This window comes from Moschus berezovskii, chromosome 17 (genome assembly GCF_049115385.1).
Source record: "Moschus berezovskii isolate FMDL1 chromosome 17, NW_MosBer_1.0, whole genome shotgun sequence".
Lineage (NCBI taxonomy): Eukaryota > Metazoa > Chordata > Mammalia > Artiodactyla > Moschidae > Moschus > Moschus berezovskii.
In genome coordinates this window covers 17,160,618-17,185,712 of record NC_142476.1, presented here as the reverse complement: position 1 = coordinate 17,185,712, position 25,095 = coordinate 17,160,618, and the positions used below count along the sequence as shown (strand labels likewise).

The 25,095-nt window shown below is 43.1% G+C and overlaps 1 long non-coding RNA gene across 14 annotated transcripts in view; it reads right to left on the bottom strand.

The window, feature by feature from the left end:
* Positions 1-4,780: 4,780 nt before the first annotated feature.
* LOC129551229 (uncharacterized) overlaps positions 4,781-25,095 on the bottom strand; it is a 49,854-nt gene continuing 29,539 nt past the window's right edge. For 8 of the 14 annotated variants that reach the window (XR_016039562.1, XR_016039565.1, XR_016039567.1 and 5 more), the window contains one exon: positions 4,781-14,992. This is a non-coding gene — a long non-coding RNA (uncharacterized LOC129551229). Of the gene's footprint in view, positions 14,993-23,453; positions 23,516-25,095 lie in introns of all 14 variants that reach the window. The other 6 variants (XR_016039570.1, XR_016039573.1, XR_016039572.1 and 3 more) reach the window with 3 other exon arrangements.

Sequence of the window (25,095 nt, the reverse complement as noted above, 5' to 3'; positions counted from 1 at the left end):
CAAACCTCACTTCTGTGAAAATCTGAGTGTGTATTAATTTGTGCGATTAATTTCATTGAGTACCCTCTGAAGAAGGCTCTGTGCCCTCAAGTTTACAACGACGTGTAGCATGTGGTTCCTGCCCCCCAGGAGCTCTAAGTTCCTCTGGGAACTTCCTGCTGTAAGGTTGGGCAGAAAGATAAGGCAGCGGATGTCAGCAACCATAGTAAGAGGTAAAATGAAAAAGCAGCAAGAGTGCTACAGAAGGGAGGGGGCATCGGTTATCCAGAAACTGGTGTTTTCTCCAAAGTCTTTCAGCGTGGATGGAACTAGAGACGAGATGAGAGATGTGGGAGAGTGAAGGCAGGGAAAAAAGAGTGTGAGCACAGAGGTGCGATAGTGAAGACAATAAACAGGATGAGAGGTAGCACAGTCTGGCTTGTTTGTGAAGAAACGTGAGAGACTCAGCGGAAACCTTGATTAGTGTGTCCTCAGCTCTCCCCTCCTTTGAACTCCTTATATTTTTTATGATCTGAGTCAACTCAAGTAGAACACTTAGCACAGAGGCCTGTTCATTTCTTTGAATTGCTATCAGTATGTTTCTGAAGGCAAAGATTTTTCTCATTATTAAACATTTTCATTGGAGAAAATTTGGACAATATAGAAAATTGGTAAAAATTAAGTTACACCTAAATCTACCATGTGGAAATACCACAATTATCATTTTGGCTGATCCTCAAGACATTTTTCTTCTATACGTATATATATATATATATATGTTTTTTCTCTCCTAAAAGCTGAAATAAGACTGCATACAACTTTCTACCTTAATTTTTAACTTTGCAGGTTTGAGTACAAACCCACATCATTAAATATTTCTTGAAAACATTGTTGGGAACAACTGCCTAATATTCTAACATAAGGACATTCAAGTCCACTTCATTATACCTAGTATTTCCTCAGTGTAATTCTACGTGTGCATGTGTGTGCTCAGCCGTGTCCAACTCTGTGTGACTCCATGGACTCTAGCCCACTAGGCTCTGTTGTCCATGGAACTTTTCAAGCAAGAATACTGGAACAGGTTGTCATTTCCTTCTTCAGGGACCTTCCTGACCCAGGGATCAAACCTGCATCTCCTGCCCCTCCTGCATTGGCAGGCAGATTCTTTACCACTGCACCACCTGAGAAGGCATAATTTTATGGAATGTCAATAAATGACTTTGTAACAGATTAAATCAAGTTAACATAATTTTTTTTTCCTTTGGGATTCTATAAGTCTTTGAAGAATCGCAATGGAGATTTTGATTCTTCAAGAAGGGGTTTTAACAAATAGTAATTCCCAAATGTATTAATAATGAATTTTTTTTAAATAAGCATTTCATGGGATTCATGTTCCATGAAAGTTTAGAAAATACTGGTTTAATCTTTATAAGACATTTAGATGGTTTCCAGTTTTCCAATATCATAAATAATGCTTAGCTAATGATCTTTGTGGGATTCCCAGGTGGTGCTAGTGTAGGAGATATAAGAGACTCAGGTTTGATCCCTGGCTCAGGAAGATCCCCTGGAGAAGGGCATGGCAACCCACCCCAGTATTCTTGCCTGGAGAGTTCCATGGACAGAAGAGCCTGGAGCACTGCAGTCAATGGGGTTCCACAGAGTCAGACACAACTGAAGCGACTGAGCATGCAGTGATCGTTGAGCATAAAATCTAGGCTGCAGTTCTCAATATTTCTTTAGGATAGATTCCTAGAAGTAGAATTGTGAGGTCAAAGGGTGTGGCTTTTACACTTTTTAATAAATAATCATACTCCCCCCCCACCTGAGGACCACCAGCCTCCTGACCTCTGCGATGGTGCTGAGTGGTTTTTGCCCCTTCCTGTTGCACAGTCTCCTGCCCTTCCTTTAGAAAGCCCTCAGCAAGTGTTTGACGATGGTGATAATGATGTTAAGGAAGAAAGAACTGTCTACTAGGGGAGAGGATAGGTTCAGAGCAGGGGGAGTTACATCCTTCAGTAGAAAGTGTCAGTATAAAATAGTCTTCCATGCAGGTTATCACACATCAGCCAGCCTGGGTTCAGCTGTTCAACTCATTCTCTGAATGACCTTGGCCAAATTACGGTGATAATAACACCCAACTCATAGGTGTGTAGCAAGAACTAGACTAGAAGACAGATGCAAGGCTTATAGCACAAGCCTGGCCTCATAGAAGCACTGAATAAATAGGACTGTTATGTCACCATCATTGGTGAGTGTCCAGAACCCAAAGGAAAAGTGACCGTTTCTGTAAGAAGATGAAATCGTGTGAGTTACGCAAGATCAGAGTCCATAGCAGCTGACTGGAACAAAGCTTGCATCCGGGGAGACATGGAGGAGCAATGGCCAGGGAATGGACTGGGTCTGTTAGGGACGGCCACAGTGACAGCAAAGGCAGCTGATGGGGAAAGATGGGAGTCAGCCAAGGCAACCGGAGACTGCATTACAGTTGAAAAAAAGTCAGATCTCTTTTGGCATGGCAAAGACGAACAGTCATCTCAACTCCTGTCCCCTGGGAAAACGCCATGATCCCATTTCCACTTCCAGAGGTAATCGACCATCTCCCCCTGGACACAATGTAGTGGCCACTAGCCAGCTCTTACCTGGCAGCTCCCTGTCATTGCCTAAGCAACCGTGGGCCTCCAGGCTCGGAGCCCCAGAGGAGACACTGATAAGAACAACTCTGATGCCTAGCAGCTCCCTGAACCATCTTGTTTATTTCTTTATTTCAAAGGATTCATACTCGTTTCATTCATTCACTAACTACATTTTTCTGGATTCCCTGGGTGCATCCAACCCAGAATCAAAAGCTTCACCATTTGACTACATTTCTGAAATCTGAAAAGAATTGTAACTCAGCGCTCTGAAATGAGCCCGGAGCAGGGGCACTGATGGTGTCAGACTGGGTCCCACCCCCCTCTTCAGAGCTTCCTTCTCCCCTCCACACTCTTCCCCATTACTCTCAGAGCTACTGAGAGTTAACGAGTGTTAAAAGCCCTTAGATCTATTTAGAGGGAAGGCCAATTTACTGTGATTAAATGCAAGGTAGCGTTCAATTAGCAGAAGATAAACACAACATATCAACCCACTACCATAATTTTTAAATCAAAAGTTAGAGCACACATAGGCTGCTGCCATAATAATTTACTAATTTAATGACGATGGAGCTTTTAAGATCTTGTCATTCTTTAGGAGTGTGTACGGAGGACACCCTAATGTTAATTAGAGCTTGCTTCATTAACAACTTAACCAAAAGGCCACATTTTGCAAAATTATTTGGGAGCCTACAAGGAATGAGAGTTGATGAAAAGAAATTACCATGAGTGTCTTTCCCATCAGTTAATGAAGAGTATGATGTTTAAATCATTAGCAGGGGCCATATGGTGACAGTCAGGAAAAGAAAGGAGAATTTGGAATTTATGGATGGGAGCAAGGCAGATGGCTGGGAAGAATGTGTGAAGGAACATGCCTCGTCATATATGTGCCCCCTGTGGCAGCAAAGACCCGCTCTGCCATGCAGACTGCAAGGTGGTTTTGTTTGGAAGACAGCTGTTGCCTACACCTCTGGGCTCTGCCTGACAGTCAGAGTCACCTCCCGCCAAGTGCCAAAGCTTTGACGGACAGTAAGTGCTTCCGAATTTATGATGAATTCATTGGCTGGCACTCCAGTTGGAAGTGGCCAGTGAACTCCCAGGTTCAGCACAGTCCTTTCTGCACCAGGTGGCCAGCTCCTTTGAAGATGTGTGCACTGATCCATTAACTGTTCAAGCCAACTTGGGATTTTAGAGAGCAGGGCCTGACAGTCTTTCCCTGACAGTCTGGGAAAGGGGTTCCAAAGATTGCTGCACATGGGGATCAACTGGAGGTCTTTTAAACATGCAGTGTCTGGCTCCCACCCCCAGATATGTAATCCAAGTTGGGTATGCTATGGACCAAATGTTTGCATCCTCACCAAAATGCAGAGAGTGGAACCCTACTTATCAAAGGGATGGTATTTGGAGATGAGACTTTGGAAAGATAGATGGAGAGAAGGGTCTATCTCTTCGGTCTTTGGACCATGAGAATGGTGTCCTCATGGTGGGATTAGTGTCCTTTTAAGAAGAATCATGAGAGCGCTTGCCTTCTTGCTCCATGTAATGCAATGTAAAGGAGAAGACACTTGCAAATCAGACCCCAAGCCTGACAAGCCCTTGATCTTGGACTTCCCAGCTTCTAGGACTGTGAGTCTTGAGAAGAGAAAGTTCCTGTTGCTAAAACCAGTCAGTCTAATGGTAATTTTGTTGTAGCAGTCTGACTGTACCAGCATAGGCTATATCATCTGAGTCTGGAGACTTTTTAAAGTTCCACCTGCCCCAGTGTTTCCGACATGTAGCAAAACCTGGAATCGTTGGTCTAAGACCCAAGCTCAAAGTCTAAGGCAGATGAAAGGCACTGATTTGTACTAAATCCTGGAAACTGGGAGAAGAATGTCCCTAGCAAGGCTGCTGACCATTGAGGAATATGGTTCTTTAGAAAAAACAAAGTCTTCAGAATGAATAAATCTTGGGTTAGAACCTCAGTGCCACTTCTTGCTTTGGGTAGTTACCCTCTCTGAGTTTTCTGCTCTGTAAAATGGAGGATGCAACGCTTCCGTGAGAAGTTGTTGGTATTAAATAAAATAACATATAAAGAATACATAGCCTGAAAAACATAAGTGGAACAATGGTTTGATTAACCAATGAGACTTAACTCATTGAGACTTAACTAGCAGAAAAAAAAAAAAAAGAGGATCATAGGCCAATAGTATCTACTGTTTGTCTGAAATTGCTAAAGAAACTGTAGAAGTGCCTGCAAGAAACCCAGGACACTGTGGTAATAAGTATATTTTGTGGTTTGTCAACTGGGAACCAGACGCTACTGTAGGCAATTCATAAAGACTTCTTAGACTGTTGATTGGTAAATGTGTCAGTCACAATTTTCAGACAAGGAGCAAGCCAGAGAGAAGCTGTTCCTAAGGAATTCCACTAATCCAGAGTGCATGCTATCCGCGGCAGTAGGCCGTGGAGGTGGAGAGAATACCTGTTCATTTCCCAGGAGGATGCAATGTGATCTGGTGGAAAGAGACCTGGTTACAACTCTTAGTCTGCCACTCCCATGCTGAACAATTGTGGGTACATTTCTTCACCACCTGGACTCTCAGGTTGTTCATTATCAGAAGGAACAGAGAAAGAGGTCCTGAAGCAGAAGGCACAAAATCAGATAATACAGGTAAAAGTGGTGCCAGGTCCACAGCAAGACCTCAATCACCAGGTCGCTGAATTACGCATTCTGCATAGCAGAGGGCTCCCCAGGAGGGGGAGGAATGTGGAAGGCAGCCTGGGAGCCCAACTCCTGGACCCACGAGGCCCCGGGGACTAGCATGCTCTTCCTTATTTCCCAGCCAACACCAGACCTAACGAGCCCTTGAAAGCATCCTCTTCTGGCTCCCAGACACATTTGTACGCCCATGGGCACTGTGTTCCAGGCAAACCCCTCAGCTGGAGCTGAAAAAAGCAAAAGGGCTCTGCAGCAGCCATGCCATCCCCTAGGCATGACGTTTGGCACCTCATTTAGACTGCATTGGAGAAAAGCCAGGTGCCACCCCCACTCAGCACCAATCCTTTCGGCAGGAAACCCCAACCCCCCTAACTAGGGGAATCAATGGATTCTTCTCCCTACCGATACCCAAATAGCTATTTGAATGTGTTCTGTAACAGGAGGAGCTGTTGAACAAAAGGTCAGGGCTGATTTGAAGTCAGTCTTTATACCAGCAATTGCTTTTAAAGACGTCATTCTCCCAACTCTGTGAGTCCCTGAAGATAAAAAAAAATTATATAAATGTACAAATGACTTTATGACTTTGATTATACAACTTCTGAGAACATATCCCTATGAACTGTTAAGGAAGACTAAAGATATTGTGATAAAGAAGGCTCTTTGAAATTCTGCTTTAAAAAAAAAAAAATCTATGTCATGAGATATGAATGTAGCCCAAGCCCTGATAAAAGTCGTGTCATCCTTTTGCCATGGAAGCTGCTAAGGCATGAAAGCGACCACGGGCCTGGAGATCTTTGCTGCCTTTAAAGTCTGGCTTATTAACATGCATTAGAGTCTTCCTGAAGATGGTCTGGCCAAAGGTTATCAACAAAAACTTAATTTAATGAGCCTGGAACATGGGGAGAGAAGCCCTGCCAAGCCAGCACTGGGAGGGATTGGGAGCAAGGGCATTTCATTTTCTGAAAAGGAGAAATAAAGACAAACTCATTAAAGCAGAAGGTACTGCATTGTTGGTTTTTATCCTCCGAGCACCACTCTCTGCAGGGGTGTCGCTCACTCTCATTTTGGGGACTAAAATCTCACCCCACCCAAAATAGAAGCAGATGATAATAAAGGCTTTGAGGGTAGAGGAGAGCCACAGGGAAGGCTGTTCTATAGACCAGCAGCAGAGCTGAGATGTGTCAGCCACTGCGTGCAGGGGGCCAACGGGCTCCTCGGGGGCAGAAGCTCTGCCTTCTGAAATCTGGTTACCAGCGGATCTGGGCCATTGCTTCCATCATGGCTGTGCAAATGCAAATAAGAATTCTGGTAACCCTGAGGACAGAGAAAGCTGCTGAAAGAACAGAGCACAAACCCTCTCCAAGCATGGAAACGAATTGTTCTGAGGGCTAGAATGCTGAGGACATCTTTTGGTGTAAATCACACAGGAGTCACAGACCACATGGCTACAAAATTCAGTTCATTTCAGTTGCTCAGTCATGTCTAACTCTTTGCGACCCCATGGACTGCAGTATGCCAAGCTTCCCTGTACATCACCAACTCCTGGAGCTTGCTCAAGCTCATGTCCATCAAATTGATGATGCTATCCAATCATCTCATCCTCTGTCGTCCCCTTCTCCCCCTGCCTTCAACCTTTCCCAGCATCAGGGTCTTTTCCAATGAGTCAGTTCTTCACATCAGGTGGCCAAAGTATTGGAGTTTCAGCTTCAGCATCAATCCTGCCAATGAATATTCAGGACTGATTTTCTTTAGGGGGGACTGGTTGGATCTCCTTGCAGTCCAAGGGACTCTCAAGAGTCTTCTCCAACACCACAGTTCAAAAGCATCAATTCATTGGTGCTCAGCTTTCTTTATAGCCCAACTCTCACATCCATACTTGACTACTGGAAAAACCATAGCCTTAACTAGATGGACCTTTGTTGGCAAAGTAATGTCTCTGCTTTTTAATATGCTGTCTAGGTTGGTCATAGCTTTTCTTCCAAGGAACAAGTATCTTTTAATTTCATGGCTGCAGTCACCGTCTGCAGTGATTTTGGAGTCCCCAAAAATGAAGTTCTGGTGTCCATTGTTTCCCCATCTGTTTGCCATGAAGTGATGGGACTGGACAGACATCATGATCTTAGCCATGCTCTCCTAAACATGGCTACAGGAGACAGGCGTGTGGTGTAAGCTGGTGAGCCAGGCCTGCAGTGAGATAACAGGGCATGCTGAGGCAAGAGCAGGAGCTCTTTTTAAGGGAATAGCAATTCCTCAGCTCTAATGGATAGCTGCCCCTCCTGGAAGGGTGACATGTTACCAGATTTGATTATTTAATCAGCTGGAAACTAGAGTTTTTATGTAAAATCTCCTGATTTTAAAGTCTTGATAGCTATTTGATTTTTTAAAAACTTATCGTGGGCCAGGTAAGACAATTCTGTGGAATGGATATAACCAAAAGTCTGTCAACTGGGACTTCTGATAAGCATCAGATGACAGTGGATAGCCAGCCTAGTAGTGAAAGTCAGAGGACGAAGTACCTGCTAGGAGGCTGAATGAGTCATGTGCTTAGCTGCTCAGTCATGTCCGACTCTTTGTGACGCCATGGACTGTAGACCGCCAAACTCCTCTGTCCATGGGATTCTGCAGGCAAGAATACTGGAGTGGGTTGCCATGCCCTCCTTAGTGGATCTTCCAGACCCAGGGATCAAACCCAGGTCTCCCGCATTGCAGGCAGATTCTTTACTGAGCCACCAGGAAAGCAAATGAGTTATACCATTTACATTTATTTGTGGAAGAAAATACCACCGAGTGAGAGCTGTCACGAATGGCTGTGTGTGTGGTGTACTACACACCACCAGGAGGCATCGTCTGTGACAAACAGGATACAAATGGCACTCCTTGCAGAGCCCACAACCTGCTCAACCGTGCGCAGCAGCATTGGCTGTAACGCACCCTGATCCTGCCTTTCAGGAAGTTCCCGAGGGCCGGAGAGCACGCCCATGCTAACTCCAGCCCGTTGACTCAGAGGGACCAGCACACTTGTTCTTGACCTTCCGACCGGCTTCTGTCTAAATCGATTATAAGCATAGCTCTTTGGCATTGTAAGCACCACCCAGAAGGAATGAATTGTTTCCCCCACTTTGCTGGCCACAAAGCAAGATGATCTCAAGCTGCATCAGCATGGACCCAATGAACTGTACTTTAGTAGTGATTTACCCTAAGTATACTCAAGTATGGAATTTTTTTTTACATAGAAAAAAATATGTAAGTTCTATCGGCTTTGTTTGTGGTAGGTTTGTAAGAGCTGCCATTTAAGACTGATTGTTGGGCTATATGTTTTGTCCTGGATTAATACAGTAAACCTTCACTGGGTATAGAGTTATATCTCCAGTAACCCAGAGGCTTCAAAGACAGTGACAACATTGGCGGGCTTTGGAGCAGGAAGTCGCCTGCACCTGATTTCATGGGAAAGGATACAAAGGGGGTTCCAAAAATTGTCAGAAGGAAGTTTTCCTCGCATCTTGAATCAAGAAACGATTATTCTCCTTGGCAGATCAACAGGAACATAAATACATGGCTGCAGTAAGTATCTTCAAGAAGAGAAATACGGGAATGTGTTAGTGAACGTGATGAGCTGTATTTCAGTAGCTTAGAAAATTTGTAACCAGTAATTCCCATAAATATTTAATAATAAGCCAGATATATAAAGACAAAGGAGGATACAAACACATTTGTTACACAGTATTAAAAATGTATCATAAACATTTGTTGACTAAAATGATATTTCAGTTTACATAATCTCCAAAGACAGAGTTTCATTCCTGATGATAAACAGTGACATTGCTTAAAGGAAGGCATGAGAAAGAAGCTTGGAGCTCTCAGCTGACCCTGCCGTCGCTGGCATTGGTGGAAGTGATGGGGCATGACCCGTCTCCGGTCTGCTGGGCCACTAATGAGGACCTTAATACTCACTCATCTGCATAGGGGCTGTCCTAAAACACAGTTTCCAGAACACAAGAAAAATAAAATCAGTAAGACACCAGTCTCCTTTATTAAGACTGGGTCAGTCTGCAAATAAAAACTGAGTGGTCAAAGTATGAATGACTCTATCTGACTTGTTCCATGCTTTACATGGTAACAAATTAAAAAATGAACTGCCACAAACATTAGACCAGAACAGTGCGAGAGCTTAATAAACACCTTTATGAAATGTTAAAACGTCTGCCTCATTTGTCTTCAGCACGAGTCAGGCATCACTATGAGAGTCTTCTTGCTTCCTTTCTGAATCAGGGGCAAATTCCTGGCTTAAAGAAAGAAAAAGTGAGGGGACCCCGTGTGGTCAATGATTTATTCATGGAGCCAAGAAAATTCTTCCCCTCTAAAATGATGTTTTTCCTGGGTTTGGACCCTTCAGTCTTGCTCCAGCCTGAGAATATGTTTCCCTCCTTTTCTTTCCTCTGTGTGTTTTTCATTGGTTTCCATTATTACATGACACAGTCTATAGGCTGACATCTCTGCAGGGTTGTCCATCCTCAGAGACTCTTGCTGCTCCAAGCTCCTAGCCTATGCTTTGTCTCACCTAAAGAGCTTAGCAATGTCTTCTTTAGAGGAAGGCCTTCCCTACCCCATGAAGAGGCTGAGTTGAGCACTGGGAAGCAGTGTCACCTGCAGTTGGCCATGTCCACAGTTCGTACACAGTAACTTTTGAAAGAATGCGGGGAGATGGGTGGATGATCGAGTGTCCCAAGAGATAGCCTGTTTCTATACAGAGACAAGGACCTGAGCCCATACCCTACAGGGCTTTGTGTGGCTTCAGACTTTAGAATTATTATCCATAAACACATGTAGATTTGGGGAATGGAGATATATGAGAGACTCCCAGCTATGAACCCCCAGACATGGGTTAACTTATATGTCAGAAAATTCAATGTAAGCCTCAATATAAAAACAAGCAGCAAGGTGGGAATGAGCTTTCAGCACTATATAAATAACATAATGAGATGCCTCTTAGCCCAAGGCCCAGAGTCTGGAGGGAAATATCAGTTGGGACTGAGACATGGAGCCATTCACTTGCTTCTCTGGTGATTACGAGGGAGAAACAGATTTAAAGAGGTCATGTTTACTCGCAGAATCATTCCTTTAGGTAAAAGTCCACCGGTCTCTCATTCCCTGCCCACCAACCTGCTCAGAAAAGTGGTGATACTCCAGAACTCACCTCAGACACCACATTCTTGAAGAAGGCTTTCCTCTCTGCTCTGTGTTCTGGACTACCTCCGTTGCACACGGCACGCGGCTCTGCAACTTTTGGCTGAAGGGATCTGTCTCCTATCAGAATGTGAGTCCTTGCAGGCAAGATGAAGACTTGTTCAGCTCTGCATCATTCGTGCCTAGAGCCACTATGTGCCTGACATATAGCATGGAATCAATATGTGTGTATGTCTGTGAGTTAAGTCGCTTCAGTCGTGTCCAGCTCTCTGCGACCCTATGGACTGCAGCCTACCAGGCTCCTCTGTCCATGGGATTCTCCAGGCTAAAATATTGGAGCAGATTGCCATGCCCTCCTCCAAGGGATTTTCCCAACTCAGGGATCAAACCCATGTCTCTTGTGTCTCCAGACTTGGCAGGTGTGTTCTTTACCACCTGCGCCTCCTGGGAAGTCCATGTAATCAACAAATATTTACGAATTCTGCTTGTTAAATGGTATTTCATTTCGATTTCCAGTTTCCTTCCCCTGCCCACCTAGTAGTGTGGGTATTTATTTCTGACACTACTGCTTCTGGCCCTCTGCCATTCCCCATTCAGGGCACCTTTTTCTATTTCTTCTTCCACTCTTACCATTTGTCACTTGGCTCCCTTCCCTCTTCTCCAGCCCTGGTTTCAAGTCTACCAATAACTCCTGTGGATGTTTCCTGAAAAAGAACTCGCAGAATTTCCTGACGAGAGGCTATCCTTCAGTTGTCTGGCATCCCTTGGAATAACCAGAGAGAGGAGAGGATATGGAGTAAAAATCTTTCCGGAGAGTAGTAGACAGGAGAAAAATAATAACATTTATATTACTGATGGGCTACAGAGCTGGGTAGGGAGTGAGGGACCCTTTGGTGACAAACCAGTTTTGAACTTCACCAGAAAATACCCCCAGATCCAAAAAGAGACCTACAGCCACTGGTCAGGGATCTCCTCACTCAGCACAGTAGGTAGATACAGATGGCCAGCTCTACTTTTAAGAATGGGTCCTGTTTTTTTCCCCTATTCAAAAGAACTCAATCAAAATCCATACATTTTTTCTTTCTTAGAAAAGAATGCTCTCACAGAGTCCGGAAGTCAGGACATGGATAGACTCATCCAATGGCAGACTCCATTAGGAACATCTCAATGCTCTCTAAACATAGTCCTCCCTGAGATGCCAGATTCAGCGTTTCTGAGATGTGCCCACGGAGCCTGTGATATTAATCAAATTCATGAGGGGAGGCTGAGGCCAGAATGCTGAAGGCCAATGCATCCTAACATGCTCTTCCCCCATTAAGGGGGGGAAAGCGAGCCTCGGTGTAACGTGACATCATCAATCTAAGTAGGCAAGTGGAATAGATTTCCCGATTACCAGGTTAAGCGATGCATCAAACAGGAGCGAGCCTGGTCATTGCTAATCATTTAAATTTAGGAAGACTGAGCTCAGTGACATTATCAGGCCCACATTAAAGAGTGACTTCTCTCTGCTATCAGGAATGTATTGGTGTCCCCTCCAGGATTTATGACTCTGGGAAACTGCAGGATGGGCTGAGGCAGCAACTATCTATGGCACCAGTGGCCCATCCATCATCCCACAGCCCCAGTTCTGGTCAGCCTCAGGGGGCCGGGGCCTCTGATCTCTCCTCTCTCCTGGGCTCCTTGGGTGGTCAGGTCTACAGGCAAACAAAAGAGCAAGCATCCAGAGATGAGCTCAGTTAAAATATTCTTTGTAATATCATTAAACCTCCAATCAGCTTATTTCCCTCTGGTTTTCATTTTGGGAAAACACAACACTTTCTCATACTCCAGACTACAACAGCCACCTAAACCCAAAGATGTTTTTTTTCCCCCAGGACATACATACGTCAAACTCATTGCCAGAGATCCTATTTAATTTGCTCTATAGTGGAAACCAGGTATCTAAATTTAGGATAAAATCCTCAAGTGATTCTCAATCACATCAGTGATAAACACTGATATCCAAGGTCCCCTCTGAGGAAAATTAGGAAGTGGAGCAGATATCTGGGGACTACCCACCAATAAAATCACTAAACAGAATCACAGCTGGACTTGAGAACCAGAGTACAGGCATAACTTTGGAACAAGACTTTGGACATTATCAGCTACACCAGGGCTTCTCAAACTTCAGTGCACCCGTGAGTCCCACGAAAAGCTTGCTAACAGGCAGATTCTGATTCAGTAGGTCCGGAGTGAAGCCTGAGCTTCTCGTCTCATAAACTCCCAAGTGATCTCAGTGCAGCTGGCCCATGAATCCCACTGTGGGTAGCGAGGCCAGATAAAAATGGCTCTTAACCTTGACCTCACATTAGAAACATCTGGGATGCTTTTAAAAATTCCAATGCCATGCTCACCCCAGATCGGTCATGTTGTAATTACTAAGAGTGGGCCTATGCATCATTATCTTTTAAATTTCCCCAGATGATTTATTTGTACACCAAGGCGGAGAATCATTGATCTATCCTGATGAACAGCTCTGCTTTTGGGCAAATTCAGTCATTACTGAGTCTTCTATGTTGAATAGTTTTGATGGACATTTAGCATAGAAATCCACCCTCCCCGGAAATGCATGGGATCCAGTGGGATCCAGAGAAGCTGACCATGCTTCTAAATCAAGGGAAGGGTCTGAGTCGTCCTAAGCCTCACACCCTTGTCAGTGTAGTGGAAGAAGGTATATGTCACTCAACATGAGTCAAGGGGATGTAAAGAGATGTTCCTATATATGGTCTTATATGTGAACTAATAAATTTGTTATTACTTAAGCTAACTTTCGGAGAAGGCAATGGCAAGCCACTCCAGTACGCTTGCCTAGAAAATTGCATGGACAGAGGAGCCTGGTGGGTTGCAGTCCATGGGGTCGCTACTAGTCGGACACGACTGAGCGACTTCACTTTCACTTTTCACTTTCACACATTGGAAAAGGAAATGGCAACCCACTCCAGTGCTCTTGCCTGGAGAATCCCAGGGATGGCGGAGCCTGGTTGGCTGCCGTCTATGGGGTCACACAGAGTCGGACACGACTGAAGCGAGTTAGCAGCAGCAGCAGCAGCAAGCTAACTTTACTTGGATGAAGGTGTCTGAACTCATTGTCACTTGCCTTATGTAGAACAAAGGACTGAATAATGCAATTCAGTTGAGTCACTCAGTCATGTCCGACTCTTTGTAACCCCATGAATCGCAGCACGCCAGGCCTCCCTGTCCATCACCAACTCCCAGAGTTTACTCAAAATCATATCCATTGAGTCAGTGATGCCATCCAACCATCTCATCCTCTGTCGCCTCCTTCTTCTCCCACCCTCAATCTTTCCCAGCATCAGGGTCTTTTCAAATGAGTCAGCTCTTCGTATCAGGTAGCCAAAGTATTGCAGTTTCAGCTTCAGCATCAGTCCTTCCAATGAACACCCAGGATTGATCTCCTCTAGAATGGACTGGTTGGATCTCCCTGCAGTCCAAGGGACTCTCAAGAGTTTTCTCCAACACCACAGTTCAAAAGCATCAATTCTTCGGCACTCAGCTTTCTTCACAGTCCAACTCTCACATCCATACATGACCACGGGAAAAACCATAGCCTTGACTAGACGGACCTTTGTTGACAAAGTAATGTCTCTGCTTTTTAATATGTTCTCTAGGTTGGTCATAACTTTCCTTCCAAGGAGTAAGAGTCTTTTAATTTCATGGCTGCAATCAGCATCTACAGTGATTTTGGAGCCCAAAAAATAAAATCAGCCACTGTTTTCACTGTTTCCCCATCCATTTGCCATGAAGTGATGGGACTGGATGCCATGATCTTAATTTTCTGAATGTTGAGCTTTAGGCCAACTTTTTCACTCTCCTGTTTCACTTTCATCAAGAGGCTCTTTAGTTCTTCTTTACTTTCTGCCATAAGGTTGGTGTCATCTGCATATCTGAGGTTATTGATATTTCTCCCTATATAATGCAATAAATTATGCAGTAAAACCATACTATTGTCCAAAAAATGGGAACAGGTCTACCAAATTTGACTAAAATCATTCTACCTCCCTTATTATTTCCTCACATCCATTTCTCCATCACCCTCCTCTCTCTGTGGCAGGGTACAAAAGTAAAGTGAATGCCTGTTTCCAACCTCTCATAAGAAGAATGACCTTGGAAAAGTCCCCAGCTTTATCTAAGCCATGCTTTGCTGATATTTAGCAGGATAAGAGTAATATCTGTGTCACAAAGCTTTCATGAGCATCAAATAAGAAAATGGATAGGCAAGCACCCTGCAAACGGTAAATTGCTATAAAAATGTCATCGGTAGCTTTTTTGTGGTTGTTTCTTGCTGTTAGGAAAAATAAGCAGTGGTTTCAAAGGTGGCAGTTTATTCATAGCACTAGCTAGTATGCATCCATGCGTTGTCTCATGAAGAATCCAGGCAAAGCTGCGTGTACTGCTGGTTCTGGCAGCGTTCCCATCTGAGAAAATGTCCCTGAGTTATCTAGAGCAATCAGGTTGGAGGAAGAGACATAAATTGCACTGTTCCTTACAAGCAGGGGGAGTCAGACAGAGGGGGAGAAAGGGAGGGTGCAACCTAAATGATTTTTAATTATTTTCTGATTCACTACATCATTAGGGAGACAGAGAAGACTCTTAAGACGTAACACATGGTGATCTAATGTCATTGATTTTCACATATATTTTACGAGTTATGAAATACGATGAAGCTGGGAGAGAAAAGCTTTTCAAATATGATAAGACTAGAGAATCTCTAAGCCCATTTATAAGAAAAGAAAGTCAAATTCAGTCTGAGGGTGCAAAAGCTGGGCTTGAAAACTCCCTAGCTACCCAAACCTACTGTGAGGGTGGTTGACTGTCCCCTTCTTAATGATAAATTTAGGAATTAGTTTGTGTCCGGTAAAACATAAATTTCTCTATACCATTTGCCATTGTATCCTCAACCTCTAGCATAGCAAGCCCTCAGTATATTTCAAATGCATGAAACTTAAATGTCTAACACTGCACTGGGTCCTTCAGGAACAATGGAGTATGACTCCCTTACACTGAGGTTATAATTATTTGGAGCCCTACATGCAAAAATAATTTAATAAGAAACAAACAATGGTGCAAATTACACAATTAAGCCCCAAAGAGCTACTATAAACTGTGAAGTACTAGCTTTAACCTAACAAAGGAAAAAGTAAGTTTTGGCTAGTATTACATAGGATGACATTCCAGATGAAGTAGAATATATACTTAATTCTCCAGTGCTTAGCATGTAGCCTTGAGCAACTATGATGTCCTTCCCTATTCAATCAAGCAGCTTTATTCCTAGTCAATTAATCTCTTCATTTTATCCAAAGGAGAATATAAGCAAATGTCAATCAACCTATCTAAAGTATAAATGATTTGTAATGTTAAAATACATTCAGTGACAGATACAGAGTAGAAGGATGTGTTCTCACCTCCCACCCCCACCCCCTCCACCACGAGAACTCCAAAATCACAACTAATCACTGGACAACCATTGAAAGGAGAATGCTAGAACCTACCAAAAAGATAGCCCATCTCCAAAGGCAAAAGAGAAGCTGCAATGAGACACAGGAGGGGCACAATCATGATAAAATCAAATCCCATACCTATCAGGTGGGTGACCCACATTCTGGAGAACAATCATACCACAGAGGTTCTTCCACTGTTGTGCAGGTTCTGAGCCCCATCTGAGGCTTCCCAGCCTGGGGATGTGGCAAAAGAACTAGGAATCCCCAGGGAATTTGATTTTGAAGGCTAGCGGGATTTGACTGCAGGAACTTCGCAAGACTGGGGGAAACCGTAACTCCACTCTTGGGGGGCACACATAAAACCTGGTGTGCATGGGGACCTGGGGAAGGAGCAGTAACCCCTAGGAGACTGAACCAGACCTGCCTACTAACGTTGGAGGGCCTCTTGCAGAGGCATGGGTCAGCAGTGGCTCACCATGGGAACAAGGACCCTGGCAGCAGCTCTCCTAGGAAGCACCCACTGGCATGAGCCCTCCTGGAAGGCATCACCGTGAGCCCTTCCATAGAGCCTGTAGACTCCAAGGCTGGGTCAGTTCAGATCAAACAACCACCAGGGAGGGAGTGCAGCCTCACCCATCAGCAAACAAGTGGACTACTACCCAAGGCAATATGCAGATTCAGTGCAATCTCTATCAAATTACAAATGTCATTTTTCACAGAACTAGAATAAAAAAATTCTAAAGTTTGTTTGGAGATGTAGAAGACCTTGAATAGTGAAAGGAATTTTGAGAGAGAAAAACGGAGCTAGAGGAATCAGGCTCCCTGACTTCAAACTATACTACAAACGTATAATTGTCAAAAGAGTATGGCATTGGCACAAAAGTATTTCAAAGTATAGATCAATGGAACAGGAATGAAGGCCCCAAAATAAATCCATGCACCTAGGGTCAATTAATCTATGACAAAGAAGGCAAGACAACGTTGGCCATACAGTCTCTTCAACAAATGCTGCTCAGAAACTGGTCAGTTACATGTAAAGAAAAATGAAATTAGATCATTCTTTAATACTATAGACAAAAATAAGGTCAAAATGGATTAAAGACCTAATTATGAGACTGGACACTATAAAACTCCTAGAGAAAGACAGGCAGAATACTTTCTGACATAAATGGCTGCAATATCTTTTTTGATGCCTCTCTTAGAATAATGGAAATAATAACAAAAATAAACAAATGGGACCTACTTAAACTCCAAAGCTTTTTCACAGCAAAGGAAACAATAAACAAAATGAAAAGACAACCCACAGACAGGACGAAAATATTTGCAAATGATGTGACTACAAGGGACTGGTCTTCAAAATCTACAAACAGCTTACGAAGCACAATACCAACAAAACAAACAACCCAATAAATAAACGGGCAGAAGACCTAAGTAGACATTTCTGCAGAGAAAACACACAGATGTCCAACAAACACATGAAAAGATGCTCAACACTGCTTATTATTAGGGAAATGCAAATCAAAACTACAACGAGACATCATCTCACTCCTGTCAAAACAGCTATCATCAAAAGTCTACACACAATGAAAGCTGGAGAGGGTGTGGAAAGAAGTGAACCCTCCTACACTGCGGTGGAAATGTAAAGTGGTACAGCCACTATGAACAATACGGGGTTCCTTGAAAAAACTAAAAATAGACCTACCAAATGACCATGCAATCCCACTCCTGGGCATATATCCAGAGACAAAACATGGTCCAAAAGGACCCATGCACTCACCCCAGTGTTCATTGCAATGCTATTTACAATGGCTAACACATGGAAAAATCTAAATACCCATTGACAGGGGGATAGGTAAAGAAGTTGTGGTACATTTATACAATGGAATATTACTCAGCTGTCAAAAATAATGAAACAATGCCATTTGCAGCAACATGGATGGACCTCGAGAGTGTTATACTGAGTTTAGTAAGTCAGACAGAGAAACAGAAACAGGATGACATCCTGTCTTTGTAGAATCTGAAAAAATATGATACAGACGAACTTGTTACAAAATAGAAACATATTCACAGACCTACAGAATGAACTTCTGGTTGCTGACAGGGGAAAGATAGGGGAAGGGGTAATAAGGGAGTCTGAGATGGACAGGCACACACCCCTGTATTTAAAATAGACAACGAACAAGGACCTATTGTGTAGGACAGGGAACTCTGCTGAGCGTTATGTGGCGGCCTGGAGGGGAGAGGAGTTTGGGGGAGAATGGATACATGTATATGTATGGCTGAGTCCCTTTCCTGTCCACCCAAAACTCTCACAATGTTGTTAATTGGCTGTGCTGCTGCTGCTGCTCAGTCGCTTCAGTCCTGTCTGACTCTGTGCGACCCCATAGATGGCAGCCTATCATGCTCCCCATCCAAAAAATTCAATGAGGTTTATGATACAAGAGCATATTTGTCTTCCAGCTTTGGATTAGGAATAAAACTGGGACGACTAGAAAGGTGGTAGAAGTGAGACCCAGCACCCCCATGAAAACAAAACCTTGTATTGGAGGACTCCCTCACTCGAGTCAGCCCAGGCATAAACTGGGTGCAGGCAACATAAAGGGGAAGTTAGAAGGATAGAACAACTTCAGCCATAACAAGGTCCGTGGTATTCTCATCGTATTGCTATTCTTGCCTTCCCCAACCATACCAACACCAAAGAGCTAGGGAGAGAAACCTACAAAATTATGATGTCAATAACAACAACAACACTGCCATTTATTTAAGCACATTCTATTCCAAATAATCAATGAATGATTTAATATTTTTATATTATGGCAACAACTGTATTCATATCCTGCCCTTATTTCACTGAAACTCTAAGGAACACAAAGATAAAGTGATTTTCCCAATCTTTTGGTCACTAAGTAGCAGAATCAGGATTAGAACCCAGATGTATCTGACTGCAGAGACACTGCTCTCAACAAGACAGCACATCACTTCTCTCTCCTGCTGCATCTTAAAATCATAGTTTTTGTAAGAATGAGATACCACTGCTTTAAGACCTGCTTGGAAAAAGACTGCAGCCCAGGTATGCAAAGGAAACAATTTCCTCTTGTTCTTCAAGGTCAAGGAACTCTGGTCAATAATTTGGGAACCTGTGATCCACAAGACAACTGTAGGAAAGCTAGGTTTCAAAAGATGACTAGAGCTTACTTCAGCCGCCAGTTATGTGTGGAGCCCGGGCATCCTTTCTAAGGTGACACAAGGGCAAACACGATACATCACAGCCAAGAGAACAATTGGCTGCCGCAAAGGGAAGAAAACAAAGAGCTCACTAAATATGCACATGGGGAGGGGACTGGGGAGAACTGAAGAATCATGGTCCTTCCATAAGATGAGGGAATTCTCACACAGACACCAAAAAAATGGTCCGTCTAGTCAAAGCTGTGGTTTTCCCAGTAGTCATGTACGTATGTGAGAGTTGGACTGTAAAGAAAGGTGAGCGCCGAAGAATTGATGCTTTTGAACTGTAGTGTTAGAGAAGACTCTTGAGAGTCTCCTGGACTGCAAGGAGATCCAACCAGACCATCCTAAAAGAAATCAGTCCTGAATATTCACTGTAAGGACTGATGCTGAAGCTGAAACTCCAATACTTTGGCCACCTGATGGGAAGAACGGACTCACTGGAAAAGACCCTGATGCTGGGAAAGATTGAGGGCAAGAGGAGAAGGGGACGATGGAGGATGAGATGGTTGGATGGTATCACCACTTCAATGGACATGAGTTTGAGTAAACTCCAGGAGTTGGTGATGGACAGGGAAACCTGGCATGCTGCAGTCCATGGGGTCACAAAGAGTCGGACACAACTGAACGACTGAACTGAACTTATGACTGGAAAGACAGAATGTGCATATTACTTCCAGGCAATAAAGGTTAGAAGAAATCAATGTTTTGAAAATAAGAATGACCACTTGAAACACTGTTTAGGAAAATGAATCTGTTAGTGAAGTACTGGTTGCACTAAGGAGGAAGAAGCTGGAGTCAGTGCTTCAGGGATTCAGCAAATGTTTGCTGAGGTGACAATCCATTAAAAGTTTATTATAATGCAAGAAACATTGAAGATGATGATTGATTTAAAAAAAAACAATGGTATGGATATAAAGCAGGATTGAAAGGTTTATTCTGAGGTATAAGGCCTCAATATTAAAGAAGACTAAATTGACAAAAAAAAAAAAAGATACAGATATCCATTTAGAAGAAAAGTTAAAAAATAATGGCTTTTGTTTACTGAAATATCACTATGTGCTACTCACTGCAGTAAATGCTCTACAGAGCCTATCTAATTTAGTCTCCACAAGTACCCTGTGCTTTAGTGTTATTATTCTCTTTTACAATCAAGGAAACAGACGCTTACCTTAAATAATTTGCCAGAAGTCACAGAGGTGTAAGTGACAGTGTCAAAATAATGAAGTCAATTTCAAGCTTGTTGAGTGAGAGCACATTACAAAAGAAACGCTAAAATACAGTTTGGAAATTGAAATAGAAAGAAAATCAACTAGGGGTGCTATTGCCGTGACTCTATGGTCTCAAGGTACCGCCAAGTACTTCTGGCTTCTTAACAGCATACCAAAGTGAGGGTGTGAGGCTGGAACGACACATTAAGAATTTTTCATGACTCTGCCCAAGAGAAGACTACTAAGGAAATACCAACAAAGAAAGATGGAAAAAAGACCAGAAACTTGTATGTATTCCCATAAATTAAAGAGTATTTGGCCATTAAGATGGCCATTATTAAAAAAAAAAGTAACAAGTGTTGGTGAGAATGTGAAGAAGTTGGAATCTTTGTGCATCGTTAGTAGGAAAGTAAAATGATGCAGCCACCGTGGCAAGCAGTAGAGCAGTTTCTCGAAAAGAAAAGCATGCAATTATGATCTAGGAATTCCATTTCTGGCATATACCCCTCCCCCACCAAACTGAAAGCAGGGGGAGGAGTCAAGATGGCAGAATAGGAAAACGTGGAATTCTCTTCTCACAAGTACATCAAGAATATATCTGCAAATGAAAAAGCTCTCACAGGGCAACCTCTGAACACCCGTGGAAGACCTCAGACATCTGAAAGGACAAGAAAAATCCTCATGCCACTTGGCGAGATGAAAGAAAGAAGAGGTGAAGTGGGAAGGGACTACCTTGTGTCTCTGTGCAGAGTGGGCTGGGTTCACAGGCCATGCCATAGCCTTGCGCACCCCAGCCTGAGTCATGTGTCTCTTTGTGCAGAGAGGGCTGGGTGCTAGAAAGTGGAATTTGGAGAACACACCAATGGAGGGGACAGCTGTAGGATATTAAGAGACAGCCTGAAGGGATGGGAGTAAGAAGTTCCCATCACTTCTGGCAGAAGCAGGCTGGGCCACCATAGAAGCAAGGTGCCATTGCAGAGTGACACACAAGTTTGGGGGGACTGACATCATAACCCCCGGCCCCAACCCCTGGCCTCTGCCTTCACAGTCACTGGGAGAGGTACCCACCTGAGCAAAAACAAGACCTAAAGCTGACTGTGGCTCAGTTCATCAGCATCCCAAAATTCAGGCTCAAATCGAAGAAAGCCAGGAAAACCACCAGGTCTTTCAGGTAAGATGCAAATCAAATCCCTTATGATTTTATGGTGGAGATGACAAATAGATTCAAGGGACTAGACTGGTAGATAGACTGCCTGAAGAACTATAGAAGGAGGTTTGTAACACTGTACAGGAAGTGGTGACCCAAACCATCCCCAAGAAAAAGGAATGCGAGAAGTCTAAGTGGTTTTCTGAGGAGGGCTGACAGATAGCTGAGAAAAGAGGAGATGCAGAAGGCAAAGAAGAAAGGGGAAGATAAACCCACCTGAGTGCAGAACTCCAGAGGGCAGCAGGGAGAGATAGAAAGCCTTCTTAAGTGAGCAATGCAAAGAAATAGAGGAAAACAATAGAAAGGGAAAGACTAGAGATCTCTTTAAGAAAACTGGAGATACCAAGGGAATATTTCATGCAAAGATGGGCTCAATAAAGGACAAAAATGGCAAAAACCTAACAGAAGCAGAAGAGAGTAAGAAGAGGTGGCAAGAATACAGAAGAACTGTACAAAAAAAAAAAAGATAATTCTCAGAATGGGAGAAAATATTTACAAATGAAGCAGCTGACAAGGCATTAATCTCTAAAATATACAAACAACTCAAGTATCTGAATATAAAAATACAGCGCAATCAAAAAAATGAGCAGAAGACCTACGTAGACATTTCTCTAAAGAAGACATACAGATGGCCAACAAACACATGAAAAGTTGCTCAGCATCACTGATTATTAGAGAAATGCAAATTAAAACTGCAATAAGGTATCACCTCACACAAATCAGAGTTGCCATTATCAAAAAGTCTACAAATAATAAATGATGGAGAGGGTGTGGAAAAAAGGAAACCCTCCTACACTGTTGCTGGGAATGTAAATTGGTACAGACACTATGGAGAATAGTATGGATATTCCTTTAAAAGCTAAAAATAGAATGACCATATGACCCAGCAATCCCACTCAGGCATATTCCCGGAGAGAACTCAACTCCAAAAGATACATGCACCCCAATATTTACTGCAGCACTATTTACAACAGCCAGGACATGGAAGCAACCTAGATGTCCATCAACAGAAGAAAGGATAAAGAGTGTGGTACATACATACTATGTAGTATTATTTAGCCATAAAAAGGAATGAAATTGTGCCATTTCCAGATATGTGGATGGACCTGGAGACTGTCACAGAGGGTGAAATAAGTCAAATAGAAAAACAAATATCATATAATATTGCTTATATGTGGAATCTAGGAAGTGATACAGATAACATATTTGCAAAGCAGGAAAAGAGACACAGATGTAGAAAACAAATGTATGGGAAAGGGGGGAAGGGGCAGGTGGGATGAACTGAGAGATCGGGATTGACATATATACACTACCATGTATAAAACGGATAACTAATGAGAACCTGCTGCACAACACAGGAAACTCAATGCTCTGTGGTAACCTAAATAGGAAGGATATCTAAACAAGTGAAAATGGAGATATAGTGCAGATATATGTATACATGTAGCTGATTCACTTTGGCATACAGCAGAAACTAATAAAACATTATAAAACAACTATATTCCAATAAACATTAATAATTAAAACAAGAATTTGAACTCCTGCCGAAAAGAAAAGTTGAACTCAAGGACTCAAAGATATTTGTATATTCATTTCAGAGTGGCATCATTCACAATAGTCAAAGGGAGAAACAACATACATATTCATCAAGAAATGAAAGGACAATCTAACGACGGTGCATACATGCTATGGAGTATTATCCCAGCCTTCGAATGAAATTCTATCACAGTCTACACACGGATGCGCCCCGAAGGCCTTATGCTCTATATGTGAAAAAAGGCAAATAAAGAAGATAAAATAATGTATGAGTGTACTTACATGAAGCACCTAAGAACAGCCAGATTCATAGACACAGAAAACAGAAGAGCGTCTTCCAGAGACTGGGGGAGGAAGGAAGGGACAGTTATTGCTTAACAGGTACAGAGTCTGAGTTTAGGAAAATGAAAACGTTCTGGAGTTGGGTGGTGGTGAGAGCTGTACAATCATGTGAATATATTTGATGTTACTGAACTGTAATGGCATGGCAACCCACTCCAGTATTCTTGCCTGGAGAATGCCATGGACTGGTGGGCTACAGCCCATGGGGTCACAAAGAGTTGAGCATGACTTGAAGCAACTTAGCATGCAGCAAGCATGCACTGAACTGTAAACTTAAAAGTGGTAATAGGAAACAACTACTGAGATTCAACATAATAAATATAATGAAAAAAATAAACAGCTAAAGTGGTAAATTTATATATATATATATGTATATATGTGTGTGTGGAAGGAAAGTTATGACCAACCTTGATAATATATTAAAAAGCGGAGACATTACTTTGCCAACCAAGGTCCGTCTAGTCAAGGCTATGGTTTTTCCCGTGGTCATGTATGGATGTGAGAGTTGGACTGTGAAGAAAGCTGATCGCCTAAGAATTTATGCTTTTGAACTGTGGTGTTGGAGAAGACTCTTGAGAGCCCCTTGTACCGCAAGGAGATCCAACCAGTCCATTCTAAGGGAGATCGATCCTGGGTGTTCATTGGAAGGACTGATGCTAAAGCTGAAACTGCAATACTTTGGCCACCTCATGCGACGAGTTGACTCACTGGAAAGGACTCCGATGCTGGGAAGGGTTGGGGGCGGGAGGAGAAGGGGACGACCGAGAATTAGATGGCTGGATGGCATCACCGACTCTGTGGACATGAGTTTGAGTGAACTCCGGGAGTTGGTGATGGACAGGGAGGCCTGGCGTGCTGTGATTCATGGGGTCACAGAGAGTCGGACACGACTGAGTGACTGAACTGAACTGAACTGAACTGATATATGTGTGTGCAAGCATGTATGTATTTTACCAATATTTAACAAAAAAGCAGTTGGCCAAGCATAAAGTTGGAAGATGAACAGGTTCTCCTCCCTCGGTGTGTGAGGAGGCAGGAGAGACCCAGCTATTTAATATATTCACCCAAAGGACAGTTCAACAAATCATCCTAAAGTGGCTGGCATTAGGAAATCAAGTTCAGCATGTGGTTGCTGATTTTTATGCTATGATCCATCTTATTAAAACAGAGACACAGGATTAACAAATCGATTTCAAGAATCTGGTTGGCAAATGCATTTGTTTAGTCCCCCCAAGAAACATCACCTTAAGTACAGCCATAGCCATCGCTGGTCCCAGGGGGGCATCAGAGGGAATCTCAATTAATCATAATTGGGAGTAAGGAATTAATAGAAGACTAAAAGTAAGAATGTCTTCAGAGTGAGAGTTTTTCATCTTGCCAATGTGCCTCAGGCAGCATGCCAGCTCGTTTTCTGGAAGGATAGGACCAGATCTTCTGGGTTAAGGTAAAGGCAGAGAATGGACACCATCCCTCAGCAGCCTCCTTCCCCGCCCTGTGATCCTCTAGGTAGGTCGTTTAGCCATGTGTTGTTTTCTGGGAAGTGGCTCACACGGACTTGGAGATTCTTCAAGCCTTCCTAGCT